The sequence below is a fragment of the Dipodomys merriami genome, unplaced genomic scaffold (assembly GCF_024711535.1).
Source record: "Dipodomys merriami isolate MVZ:Mamm:240054 unplaced genomic scaffold, mDipMer1.0.p SCAF_1414, whole genome shotgun sequence".
NCBI classification, from domain to species: domain Eukaryota; kingdom Metazoa; phylum Chordata; class Mammalia; order Rodentia; family Heteromyidae; genus Dipodomys; species Dipodomys merriami.
The window spans coordinates 145,904-158,554 of NW_027202732.1; the positions used below are offsets into that span (position 1 = coordinate 145,904).

General features: G+C 38.9%; 1 long non-coding RNA gene and 1 other non-coding gene across 2 annotated transcripts; both read left to right on the forward strand.

Moving 5' to 3' along the window:
• On the forward strand, positions 1 to 3,423 carry LOC138826333 (uncharacterized). Its single transcript, XR_011371684.1, has 4 exons — positions 1 to 82; positions 970 to 1,104; positions 1,846 to 1,978; positions 3,241 to 3,423. It is a non-coding gene; the product is annotated as an uncharacterized lncRNA (long non-coding RNA).
• A 5,470-nt stretch (positions 3,424 to 8,893) lies between these two features.
• On the forward strand, positions 8,894 to 9,000 carry LOC138826334 (U6 spliceosomal RNA). The gene has a single exon (XR_011371685.1). It is a non-coding gene; the product is annotated as a U6 spliceosomal RNA (small nuclear RNA).
• Positions 9,001 to 12,651: the final 3,651 nt, after the last annotated feature.

Consider the following 12,651-nt stretch of genomic DNA (forward strand, 5'->3'; position numbering starts at 1 on the left):
GGGGAATTGAGTGCCACACAGCTGGTCAGTGGCCGGACAGAGATCTTTGAGAAGATAGGCATCCCAGAGGCCCCAAAATACAGTGAGTACATCATGGCTCACATCCTTGGAACCAAAACAGTTAAGTGCGGTGGCACCAGGAGGGTGGGAAGAGGGAGGAGGTAGAACTGTTGGAGAGCTACATCAGGCTTTGCCCTCACCCAGGATGCTTACCTGAATTGGATGGGACTTTTCTGTAGTATTGTCATACACAGATGCTCATTCGTTTATCCAACAAACCGTTACAGTGTGTGCCAGGTCTTGGTGGGGGAAGAGGAGGGGGTCATACACGATGAAAGGTTCCAGTGCTGGTTCCACAGCACATGAAGAAATCGTGCAACAAGTGTAGGATTATGAAACAAAACAAGGCTTTCTTTCATCATTAACCTATCCCCATGAGGAAGGGGATCCTTCACTGTATTCAGTCTTGCAGCTGGGGAAAATGAGGCATTGAGAAGCCAAGTGACCTACTCTTGACTTCCAGCTGACAGGAAGCTCAGCCTGACTTCTCTGCCATACTTCCTAGGACAGTGGGTGTTATTCAGTCCACTTCTTGTGGTGGGACTTCCACTTTTTCATTTTTGAGGCTTGAATTTGAGGCCTGGATGCTGTGCCTGAGCTCCTTAGATCAAGGCTAGCGCTCTACCACATGAGCCACAGCATCACTTCCGGTTTTCTGTTGGTTCTTTGAGTATAAGAGTCTCACAGACATTCCGGTCTGGGATAGCTGTGAACCATGATCTTCATATCTCAGCCTCCTTTGTAGTTACGATTATAGGTCTGAGCCACCAGCACCTGGCTTAAGTGTAATTCTGGCCCTCTCTTCCTCTTTCTTTCTCTCTCACCCCCTCCTCCCCCTCTCCTCTCTCCCTCTCTTTTTCTCTCCCCACTCTTTCCCTCTCTCTCTATCCCTCTCTCTTTCTCTTTCAGGAACTGGTTGAATAGGTGCTGGAGGAGGTGGCCCAGCATCCCCATGTGGCTGGAACCCAAGGTGTCCCTCTCATTCTGGAGGTGGGCTGAGGGTCAGGAGCTGTTTTGCTCAGCCTGTTGAACTAGCTTCATGAGGTAAGCCCCTCTGTACCCCGGCTAGACTTTGATGGCTATTCATTGTCCATCCCTTGATTCCTTCCTCACATCCCTCTGCTACACCGTTGAAGGAAAGTGGATGAGGAGATGTTGCCTTGTCCCCCTGCCCAGCACGATCCCGGGACTCTGACCCATACCCCCACCTATCTGGTCAGGGCCTGGCTATAAGACAATGAAAACACTCCTTGTCTACTACCCTTTGCTGGCGAGTGTAGTTTTGGTTAGGGGAGTGGGGTGCAGAGGAAAGTGCCCAGACCTGACACCTCCCGGAGGACATTTGTTCTTGTGACAGAGCCAAGTCATTGCTATGGATAAGGAGGAAGCCGCATGGTGGTGGTCAGAAGCTCATGGCTCCCACCCATCATCCTGGCTGTTCGGGAGGCTGAGGTTTGATGGTCATGACTCAGAGCCAGGCCGGGCAGGAAAGTCCAGGAGATTCTTATCTCCCATAAACTACCTCCCTCCCCAAACCCACACACAAGCCAGATGTGCTGTGGCTCAAGTGGTAGAGCCACAGCCTTGAAAAAAGAATCTCAGGGATAACACCCAGACCCTGAATCCAAGTCCTAAGACTAACACAATCATAAAATAAATGAACAGTGTACAACTTTTATCTGACTACCAAGAAAGATGGATACAGTTTTCTTCTGTACTTGTAGCCAAAGGTAAGGGGCTCCCCTTGATGTTCCCCTAAACCTCTCTTCTCCTTTATATGTCCAGGCTTAGGTTGCAGGACAGAATTCGGATCATCCCCCTGGATGTGACCTTAGCTACCCTTCCCCAAACACCTTCCTTGGGGTCAGGATCCTGGATACACTCCCTGCTGGGAGGATGAGGCACTGCAGAGATGAGGGTAGGTATCCCCAACACTCTCTCTCTCTCTCTCTCTCTCTCTCTCTCTCTCTCTCTCTCTCTCTCTCTCTCTCTCTCTCTCTCTCTCTCTCACACACACACACACACACACACAAACACAAATACCCCTAAGCCAACTCAGACTAGCCTTTTCCAAAGACACTTTATCTCCTTGGATTAACTGACCTAAGAGAGAATTTTGATCCCCTGTAATTGATTATTTTAACTTGGGCTTGCTAGATGACAGGAGATAAACAGGAGCAAAAAAAAAAAAAAAACAACATTTGGTGCCCATCACCTGGTGCTCAGGCTCATGCCTGTCATACTGGCTACTCTAGATGCTGAGATCTGAGGATCACAGTTTGAAGCCAGCTATAAGCTGGACAGCCCGTGAGGAGACTACTCTCCATGGAACCACCAAAAAGCTAGAAGTGGAGCTGTGGCTCAAGTGGTAGAGCACCAGCCTTGAGCAATAAAACTCAGAGAGCAGCTCCCAGATCCTCAGTTCAAGCCCACACAAAGAAATGGCCCCATCTTGTTGCCCACACATTGCCAAGGCCTCAAGCCCCCTCTCATGGGGTGTGATACAACACCTGTCCCTGGGTGGTGTATCAGGGCCTCCAGAGATCTGGTGGTGGAATCCAGGCCTTTCCCTTCATGCACTCTCAACCCACACTGGCTGGAATGCAGAGCCTGACAAGCCAGCAGCCTGCAGAGTGGAGAGGCTCCTGCTCTGCCAAGGTGATCGGAATGGTCTTCTTGGAGGCAGCACTTGAAAAGGGGGTCTTGCTTAACAAGGAGTATCTGACAGGAAGCACAGAGTACAAAGGTGCTGAATATGATGGGCAACACAGCAGAGTATGTTCATTTCTAGCCAGGGCTGCTGTTGAGAGACTCGGTATAGATGTGTGACTTGGTATAGATGTTGGAGACTGTCCTGAGACAGCCTGAGGGGTCATAGAAGAACAGCTATCCAGGGCTGAGATTGTGTCTTAGAGGTAGAGGGCTCAGCTAGCATGCAAGAAAGCATGGGTTGGATTCCTAGGTCTTGCATACACAGAAAAAGGTGGACGTGGCACCATGGCTCAGGTGAAAGAGTGCTCCCCTAGAGACAAAGAAAGTCGGGGACAGCGCTGGGGCCCTGATGTCAGGCCCTAGGGCTGTCACCATAAAACAGTTCTCCCAGGGACCTTTGTGACAGTTGGATGGCTATGCCCTGAAGCTCTCAGTAGGTCCATCCATGCTTTGTGTCTCCTTTGACAGAGGGGAGCTGGATACTCCTTCTGCCATGGGCACCCCTGGGCCCGGTTATCAGCAACCCTCCCAACGTCTTCCACCGGGACATGGAGCAGCTGGCCCCAGCAAAAAGTATATGCCTATAGGGTAATATTTTGAAGAGTGCATTGGAAATATTCTAAATATAATAATTAAGTTGAGCAATTTCACATTGACAGTAATTAACTAGAATAATTTAATGCTAATTGGACAAGTTTGTCTTTCTAAATAAACAAAACCTATTTCTCCTTTTACTTTATCAGGGAAATATCTGAGCAAAAAATGGAAATAAACATATGACTCTATAACAACTGGAATGAATTTTTGCCTTTTTATTAGCAAACATTAACTTTACACAGTATTTTATTGTGTTATACACATATGTCCATATAATGTAGCTTGCTAAATTTTATTCCTTTTATTAATTTCATTAGCCTATTTTTATACTTATGTTTTATTATGTCATACCAACATATTGAATATTTGAACATATTTACTGCACAGTATTTCTCTTCATCTCCTCTCTTACTTTTTTCCAAATTAAATCAGCTCTATCTTTTACACCTGGGTTATTCATTTTATTTTCTGGGTTATTCATATTTTCATATGAGAAATCTAGTATTTGTTTTTTACAGTATGGATAATTTCTTTAATATGAATGTTTCCAGTTCTATTTTTTTATTTTGAAAATACTGTACAGAGGGGTTCAATTTACATGGACAAGATAATGAGTATATTTCTTATCAAGCATTGTACCCTCCTCCTTTGTTTCCCCTTCCCATCCCTTCCCATCCTTCCCCCACCCCCCCACCCAATCCTCCCCGCCCCCCTTTCCCGCACGAAAGTTGTAAAGTTCGTTTTCGACATAACGACTTGTACATCTCATTGTTGCAATGGGTCCCCCTGTATCCCTATTTAAACGATTTGTTTTTCCCCTTCCCCTCCACAAATTATACCGACATCAGATACAGTGAAAGCAGGGGTTATACTGTGGGGGAGGGACATACAAAGCAACAAAGAAATAATCTTATAAATGTGTAAGAAACAATCGCATGAAAGAAAAAAAAAACATTTGAATACATATCTTAGGGTTCATTTCCCTAACATCACCTTATCTGACCTTTTCTGCTTGACTCAGACATATACTAGATATTGCATGGGACCTATGTTTCTTTGGGCCTGGCTTACTTCACTTAATATAATTTTTTCCAAGCCTTTCCATTTCCTAACAAATGGGGCAATGTCATTCTTTCTGATGGATGCATAGAATTTCATTGTGTATATATACCACATTTTCTTGATGCATTCATCTACTGAGGGGCACCTGGGTTAGTTCCATATCTTAGCTATAGTAATTAATGCTGCAATAAATATAATCGTGCTGGTAGCTTTAGTGTGGTCTTATTGGTAAACATTTGGGTAAATACCCAAAAGTGGGATTGCTGTGTCATAGGGGAGCTCTATGTGGAGTCTTTTGAGGAACTTCCATACTACTTTCCAAAGTTCTATCTATTTTCTTGAAGATGATATTATTTCATAATTATGTGTGGCTAAATAGTATATCATTGTGTATATGCATATATGTATTACAATTTCTTTCTTCAATGAGTGATTAGGGAAAATGTAGGTTGATTCTGTAGTTACTTATTTTTTTATGTGAGAGAAGGAAGGATGCATATAATGATGCTTGGAATGAGAAACATTCTCTTTAAGCAGGCACTCTCATATTTGAAACATCCTCTCAGCTACTCTTTCATCAGTATTTTAATAGTGAATTGAATTAAAAGAATAAAATTTATCTACTTTTGCAAAGATGTTTTTTTCAGTACCTATAATATTTTTATTATAATGTTATGTTTACTATGTCATGTGAGTATGGGGATGTATGTGAAGATGAAAATCTAGGAATGTTTGTATACGTAGCTGACTCAAAGGAAACAATGTATGTGAGATACAGGATTCAAATAAAAGTTTGAGACCTGTAAGTTGCTAAATTGATGTATATGTCCAGTTTGTGGTGTGTGATTTCAAGATCACATTTTGGTAGATTTCATACCAAGTAAGTAGATGTTTCTAACCCCAAATCTTAAGGAATAAAATAATCATTGTCTTAGTATTCCAGACATTGTCATAAGTGGAAAAAATGATTGAAAGTATGATGGGTCAATAGTAAGCCTTTAGACACTCTACATTTTCCCCCAAATCTTCAGATGTACTCTTTGGATATTAATTACAAATGTATTTATAAACATTGATATAATATGATCTTATACATAAATATATGTATATATTATAAATATATCATATATTGTTATATTTTAAATGTGTACCATAAATATTGACTTATATTTAAATGTAATTCATCTCATCATTTATACATATATATATATATATATATATATATATATATATGCATACTTTTTTTTTGGTCAGTTGTGGGTCTTGAACTCTGGGCTTGAGTGCTGTCCCTGTGCTCTTCAGCTCAAGGCAAGAGCTCTACCACTTGAGACATTTTGCCAGTTACAGTTTTCTGGTGGTTTATTGGAGATAAGAATCTTTGGAATTTCCTGCCTGGGCTGGCATTGAACTGTGACCCTCAGATCTCAGCCTCCTGAGTAGCTAGGATTATAGGCATGAGCCAAGGGCTCCGGGCTATATTTACATCCGAGATTTGTTAGTGGAATAAAGGGTACAGAAACTATTATTCTTATCACAAAATGACTTCACACTTACAGGTATAATTATAAGAAGAAAAACGATAAATATTCACAGTGGCACAAAAATCCCTTAGGTGCCTAACAAGACAGTACGTTTTTCCAGACACTGCATGTGGTGTGAGCTCTTTGCAACCCAAGCGACTGTAGAAGATATTGCACCCTAAACAAAACTGACAATTGCATGAACCCAGTCCTCTATGACAGATTTAGCCAGTTCTATCTTAGAGATTCTTGTTAGGGACATGATGAAAAATTTATAGTTTAATTGTGATTATAGAACTCTTTTATACATGTCACTCAGCCATTAACTATATTTAACATAGTTCCTTTTGCTCTAACTTATATTTTCATGGCTTAGGAAACTGTTTTTTGTTTGTGAAAACATAGCTGTTCACTATATAGACATGAGTTTTTAATCCTTGAAATTACTGTCTGCATAGTGTTCTATGAGATGAGCTTCTCTTTACCATATCATAGGAATAAACTTACTCTGATTCAAACTTGGACAACAGCTACCTTGTTCTCTCTCCTAGAAAACCATCTGCATAGACTTCTTTACATGTAAACAGACCCTCATTTACTTGCAAAAGTCTGTCAGTGAGTCAAACCTAACTCACCCAAGTGAGGTGAATTCCTCTGTCATGCTTCCTTTACTTTAAAAATGGTAAGAACTGTACAGCAATGTGCATACTTTTTAATGTGAAGTGTGACTCCTATTTTCCATAATGTGAATCAAGCAGAGGAATCAATTTAAGATGTGAAAGAACCTTACAAAGAGTCTTGGACCTTGAAAATTGCCCTGGGTATGAATTTTTGGAGAAATATCCCTTCTAAGACAAAGGACTCAGTTTTTTTTTTATATTGTGCTGGTACTGGGGTTTGAACTCCTGGCCTTGAGCTCTATCTGGGCTTTAATTCTCAATGTTTGCTCTATACCACCTGAGCCACACCTTCACTTCTTCCTTTTACCACAAGTGCAGAAAAGAATCTCTTAGGTTTTCTACTTAAAATAGCATGGAGTTGCAATTGTCAAATTTGAACCTACTGAGTATCTAGGTGTAAGCCACTGGTGCTGTGCTAGAACTCACTTCTTAAGAATAAATAATCACAAAAAGAGGAGCAATAAATATTTGTTCAATTATGTATGTGTTGACTGATAAGCCAAATCACTTGCTACTGGAAAAGAAAAAGAGAGAAGATAGAGATTAATATGGAGGAGAGAGACACAAAGAAAGAAGGGATGGGAGGGTAAATGAGTGGAGGGGAGTGAAAGGGAGGATATGAGAGGAGAGGGTAGCTGGGTAGAATTGTCTACTGCTCACTAAGGTATTGTTGGACAATCAATGCCGTTGCATTTATGTAGCCAAAGCTTTATATTTTTGGTAGTAAGTTGATATATAAAATACCAATTTACAGGTAGTAACCTGTTAGTGTGCTTCCTCCTGCACCAAGGAAGCCACAGTTAGGTTACTGTTACAGATAAGGCAAGAGTAAGCAGTTTAAGTTATTCTGAGAAACAATAATTGACATACTAAGAATGTTCCCTTGTATGGTGAAGTCAAGCATCACTCTTTTCCCTGCTACAGTCTTCCTCTCAACAAGAACAGCAAAACCAGAAGAGGAAGGAGATATCTGAGTAATGATCATCTCTCTGTTTAACCTCATCCCTTGGCCTCTCAAACAATAAAGCCAATGGAGACTTAACCTGAACTAATGGGGAAAATGGGGGGAAAAGTTCAGTCTAACTTATTGTGAAACTTTTAAAATAATTGGGGCAGTATTTCAAATACTGAAATAAAACTTTTTAAATTATTAATAAAAAGTTACTCGAAACTTATTGAAAATTTAAGACTACAGGGCTCACTACATAGTGGAATCTGCATAGGTAAAACTGACTCGTGCTCCTATCATCAGAAATTGAAGATTGTCCCTAAACATAGACTGCTGAAGTGATAAGCGATGGAAATTCATGATGGATAGCATAATGCTGAGAGCATGGAAATTATTTCCTTTCCATCTTCAGTGTGTAGAGAAGAAAAAAGCTCTATAGGATGGTCCTGAAGGTGCAATTCTAAATTTAGGACAGAAGGTGAATAGTAAAATAGACCTATCTCAGCCATTCAGAGATTAGAAATGTGGAGAAATATATTCATTTATGTGGTCAAACATGGAAGAGAGGATGTGGCAAGCCCATAGCCAAATGCCAAAGGTAGAGATATTTAACAAAACACCATGAATTTGAAACAAGTCTTAAAAGGGGAGCTAGGCTTAGAGGAAATAGGGCAGAAGGATGGAGAGGGAAATGGTGGACTAATACAGTCATAACACTCAATGTACATATGTGAGAATATAAGTAGGAAACTTGAAGGGATAGGTGGGGTTGGGGTAAGGGAAGGAAGAAAAAAGGAAAATTTGACAATGATCCAGATGCACTGAACATTGAAATGCACATACACTCTATTCAACACTGACATGATGAAGCAAAACCCCTTTGCACAACTTGCTAAAGATAATTTTTTTGAAGTTTTAATATTAAAAGACCAGAAGCATAAACCTTTAGAGATAAATAAGAGGATAGTATTGACATATTGTTGAGGCTTGTGTTCCCAAAATTGAAACAATTCCCAAAATTGAATATATTTAAAACATTAAAACTTTGAACGAACCTTAACACTTGCTGCAGTGTTCATTATGACAGGTGCCTTGTATAGAATAATTGAATTCCTCCTCCTACACATTTCTTGAACAACAAATATCTGGAATTATTTTGTTTTTGACATGTCAATCTTGACTTTATTCTTAAATGTGTGCTTATGTAAGAAATATATGGTTGTAAAATTTCATGACAATTCTTTTGAACTTCCTTTTTGTTGAATCGTCTAGTTTAATAAAATCCAATTGCACTTTTGATATAAAAATATTTTGTGCTCAATTCAGAATCACATACACTAACATTGGAACGATACAGAGAAGATTAGCATGGCACCTGTGCAAGGACGACATGCAAATTCGTGGAGCGTTCCATATTTTTACAACAACAGATGCTGGAGGGGATGTGGCCACAAGGGAACCATACAGCATTCTTGGTGGGAGTGTAAACTTGTTCAACCACTTTGGAAAGCATTATGGAGGTTCCTCAAACGATTCCACATAAAGCTCCCCTTTGACCCAGCAACCCCACTTTTGGGGATTTACTAAATGATCACAAAAAGACCATACTAAAACTACCAGCTCAACTATGTTTATTGCAGCATTATTTACCATAGCTAAGATATGGAACCAACCCAGCTATCCCCACTACATGAATGCATCAAGAAAATGTGGTGTATATACACAAGGGAATTCTATGCCTCCATCAGAAAGAATGACATCACCCAATTTGTTAGGAAATGGAAAGACTTGGGAAAAAATTTATTATGTGAAGTAAGCCAAGTCCAAAGAAACAGGTCCCATGGTTTCCCTTATTTTCAATAACGAATATATGTCTAGGGCAAGCAGACAATGTCAAAAACTATGTTCATATGAACAGATATGATGATGTTAAGGGAATTGAACTCCAAGATAGGGAAACAAGTATTTTTTTGTTTGTTTCTTGCTATTGTTTCTAACGTACTTATAATGTGTGATGTGAATTTTTGTTTCTTTGTATGTTCCTCCCCCATGCTATAACCCTTGTTTTCACTGTATTTGAAGTTGGTGCATGTGCCTCTTGTATGTACGCTTCTCTAATTTGGGGAGGGGAAGGGAAAAGATGCATGCATGCAAACGCATGTGCATGCATGTGTGTTGGCGTGCTCAGAGTTTGAAATCAGGGCTTAAAGGCCATGCTAGGTCTTTCCTCTCTAGGTTGGTGAGGTACTATATGAACTACATTTTCTTTCCTGGGTCTTTGCTAGTTCATTAAAAATTTTGAAAAATAATTTCATGAATTTTTTTGTTTGTTTTGGAAGCCCTGATTGGGTTCCAATGGTTATCCACAGATCTCAGGCTCCTGAGTAGATATCCCAAGTAGATAGGATTATAAGTGTGACTAACCAATACAAGGCTTTCAGAATAATTTTAAAAGTAGAAGAAAATTTACTTCATGGGGGCCTGTTTTATTGTCTCCTACTTTTAAAATATTTTGCATTGATTAAATGTGAATTTATTTCATTTTTGGATTCTTAAAAGAGAGTAAGTGATATTTAAAAGTTTTGGTACTTTTTACAAAAACTGGAACTGTGGGACAGAAGAAATTTGCCTCTCTTTGGACCTCAATTTAGAAGCTCAGCTCTGTGCATGATAACCCAATGTCACCAACACAGTCTGTGTTGAAGACAAAATGTGACAGAAAACAATCACCATGGGCAATATTTGCTATGCTATTATTTCTTGGAAAATATGAATATTGAATTGAGAGTGTAAGAGAATGGAGAGAATTTACCTACCTTTTGTGTATTGCGGAAAGACTTTTGGAAACTTTGACTCATTTCCTTCCTCACTGTGTGTCTTTGGGCCATGCACTTAGTGCCTTTAATTACAATTTTTCCCAACACTAAAATGGTAATAACATTAGCATTATTGCAAATGTTATCTTAAGAATTAAGAGAAATAAAACTTGTAAAATACTTAACATAAACTTCCATGAATGAGCTTTGAGTTTAGCCAGAAGTTTTTTTTAAAATACTAAATAGAATGTCATAAGTATTACGGAAACCATTACATGTAGTGAGCAACCAGAAGTAATGTTATGTATTGATCATGCTCTGCTTCCAGGGAAGCCAGGTGGATAACTTCTCATGCTGTAAATCAAACTGGTTATCTTCAGTCTTGTTAGTGTAAAAATATCAGGGACATAATAATGAAGGAATGTTGTAGACTGAGATGAAGTCCAAAAGAAAATGTACAGGGCTGGGAAGGTAGCTCAGTGGTAGACCACTTGCCTTGCATGTCTGAGGCCCTGGGTTCTATTCCCCAGTACCACATAAGCAAAAAGAAAAAAAAGCCGGAAGTGGTGCTGTGGCTCAAGTGGTAGAGCACTAGCCTTGAGCTGAAGAGCTGAGGGACAGCGCCCAGGCCCAGAGTTCAGGCCCCTTGACCGGATCCCCCCCCCCAAAAAAAGAAAATGTACAAAACTGAGAAAACATAAAAGTATCTGAGCAGTATAGTGTGTTTTACATCATTTAAGTTAAATAACAAAGATAAGGAAAACCCAGAAGAATAAATTGTCTTTTTGATATTTTATCATAGGTCTTTCCTCATTCTTGTAGAGGCATCATCAGATGAGAGGAAATGTATTTTTTTTTTGTTCGCTTCCTTCCATTTATTCTTTTGTTTGAAATCTGAACTACATGAGACAGAAAGAAACGAAGGGAAATTAGTCACACAGGCTTTGGAAAGAAAAATCAACGTAAAATAAAATACATATAGTCTTGTATAAGGTCTAACTAAATTGAGTTATATAGTCTCAAGCATTAACAGAAAATGATTTAATCAATATCATGTTATTGAAAACTAAAAAATGTTAGGAGTTGCTTAATTTTTTCCTTTCTACTACCTTGAATAAATTATTGCTTTTGTATAGAGAGATTAAAGATGAGATTAACAAGAAACTTGATTAAAAATGGACAAAATTTCTGAATAGACATGTTTTCCAAAAAGCCCTGAAAATTGCCAGTGGGTTTACAAAGTTGTGTTTAATACAACTTCTATACTGGTTTAATGTTTTGTAAGAAAAAGTCATTAGAGAAATGCAATTCAAAATTACTATGATACTACTTCATAACTACTATAACTCTTATCAAAAAAATCAAAGGAACCAGGTGTGATGGTAAAGGCTTGTAATTCGAAGCTTTTAGGAGGTTGGAGTAAAAGGATTTGGGTCTGAGGTCATCTTGGGTATTGCACACAGTAAAAAACTGCCCTTTAAAAAAACTTTAAAAAAAAGTAATAATGTTGGCTGGTGAGAGTGTGGAGAAAAGGAAAATTTCTTCACTCTTGGTCAAAATAAAGGTTAGTACTCTCATTGTAGAAAGTAGTATGCAGTTTTCTAAAGAAATTCAAAGATGAAATATCAACTGACCCACCAATCATGTGATTATTTCTCTCTGAGTAACTCATAAATATATCTGTAGTTCATTGTTATTCACATTATTCACAACAACAGCCAAGATATAAATCGAAGTTCAGTGTTCAACTACAGACTATTAAACAACTGTGGTGCATGCACAAATATATTTTTCTGTTTCATCCTTAAAATAGCAAGAGATTTCTCCCATTAGCCACAACTTACAATCACCTGAAAGATGTATTCTAAATGAGGAAAAATGTTTACTTCTGATATTTGTAAACACACACACACACACACACACACACCAACCTCAAACATTAAGAGTGAAATTTTTTGAAAAGTAAAGCAAAGTGGAATTGCTGGGGCATTTAGGTCACAATGTAGAAGATAGTAGATATACAGGATGAACTGGTATAGAGTTACAATGTACAACATGAGGATACAGGGGACAACACTGGCCTTACATAGGAATGAAGCTAAATAAGTAGGAGTTGTTCTTCCTAGTAAATGTTGCTCTTTTGGATGCTCTTCCTCCAGTAATGGATAAGATGAACATAATTCTTTAAATATATCTGCCTGTTAGCAGAAATAATAACAAACAATATAGCAATAATATTGTATGCTCAACATAGG